Genomic DNA, 1,553 nt, shown 5'->3' on the forward strand with positions numbered 1-1,553 from the left:
CAAGTGGAATAAGCCAAAAAAAAAAAAAAAAGAAAAAAAAGAGAGAGAAATCACAGGCAGCTTCTCCTCTGCTCCTGCTCGGGACCAGGCTGGAGCTGCTGTGCCATTCCGGCATCAACCCACGCAACACGGAGCGGTGACAAGTCCCTGCACAGGCTTGGGGCTCTCCCCAGCTCTCCTCCTCCATCCAGAGCCCCAGGGGCTGAGGACAGGGGAGGATGTTGCTCCCAGCCTGGCTTATCGCAGCGAACATGGGACGCCACGGCAAGATGGGTCTGAGCACACGGAGTCCCAAGTCGGGCCCTAAATCCCTGCTGCGGCAGAGAGAGCCGCAGCGTGCCGCATGGCGGGCAGGCAGCCAGGCCCCGTGCCGGGCTGCGAGGAAGCCAGCCGTCCCTGTCAGGGCTCGCCGGCTGCTCTGAGGTATCAGAGAGGAGCCAAGTCAGCACCAACTCCTCTCCCTGGGATCACGGCATCCCACTGGGAGATGCTCAGGATCTCCACAAGCAGGCCCAGGCAAGTCCCTCCTCTATCACCCCACAAAAAAGCCCTCACCACGCAAGCGCCGGATCGAAACAGCACAGCCCTAACCGCCAAGAGCTTGACAGGGCGAGGCACGGCTTTTAAGCAGCCACGGGCTCCCCTCGGCACCGTGGCCGGACCCCTTTCCAGCCGGGTCCATTACCCTACAGCTTCCCACAGACCGGGAGGCGATCGCACCAGGAAAATGGGACAGCAGGCACAAGGAGAGGAAAGGAAAGGGAGGGGAAAAAAAAAAAGAAGAAAAAACCCAAACAATGAAAAAGAGAAAAAGAATTGCTCTTCCAAGTCTCCTCTATGGGGTCTCCATGCTGCCACCGATCTGCTGGTCCTCTAAGGCCACAAGCAGACTCAGTAAGGAGAAAATCTCTGCTTTTCCGCTTTCAGTTTGTTAGTGACACATGGCACAGCTGGAGCGGAGGTACCCTTAGCAGCAGACACAACATTTAGAGCCAGGAGAGGGACAGGTTTCATGCCAAGCAGACTGGAGACACAAGGGGCGGTCGGAAGAGGGTTGGGGAGGCTGGCGGGTGCTTCGGAGGCCCCCGCTGTGGCGAGCGAGGGGGTGGTGGTGGAAGAGGAAGAAGAAGAAGGGGTGGAGGGTTGAGAGAGGTTGATGCTGAGGTGGTCAGGGATCGTGACGGAGGCTGCCTGGGAGGAGGGTTTAGCGCTTTCTAAACTGTAACAGAGGAGAAAAGGAACAAAAAAAAAATACGGGTGGGTGGAAGGGAACACCACAAAAAAAAAAGCACAGGACAAACAGCGTAGAATCGCACGAGCCGAGCTCGGGGAGGGAGGGAGGGAAGGAAGGAGGGAACGGCACTGCGAGGCCGCAGCCGTGCCCAGCGAGGTCTGGCCTCACCTACAAGCCGCACCGGGACCCCCCGCACACCCCGGAGCCGAGCCATCAGCTCAGCAGCAAGGCTGTCCCAGCACCCTTGGAGCCGGGCACCTCAACACAACCAGTGTGGAGCAAGTGGAATAAGCCAAAAAAAAAAAAAAAAGAAAAAAAA

General features: G+C 57.9%; 1 protein-coding gene across 10 annotated transcripts in view; it reads right to left on the minus strand.

The window, feature by feature from the left end:
* PCBP2 (poly(rC) binding protein 2) overlaps nt 1–1,553 on the minus strand; it is a 14,247-nt gene that overhangs the window by 1,804 nt on the left and 10,890 nt on the right. The window lies entirely within an intron of this gene.

This window comes from Haliaeetus leucocephalus, unplaced genomic scaffold (genome assembly GCF_000737465.1).
Source record: "Haliaeetus leucocephalus isolate CR32 unplaced genomic scaffold, Haliaeetus_leucocephalus-4.0 Scaffold186, whole genome shotgun sequence".
Classification (NCBI taxonomy): domain Eukaryota; kingdom Metazoa; phylum Chordata; class Aves; order Accipitriformes; family Accipitridae; genus Haliaeetus; species Haliaeetus leucocephalus.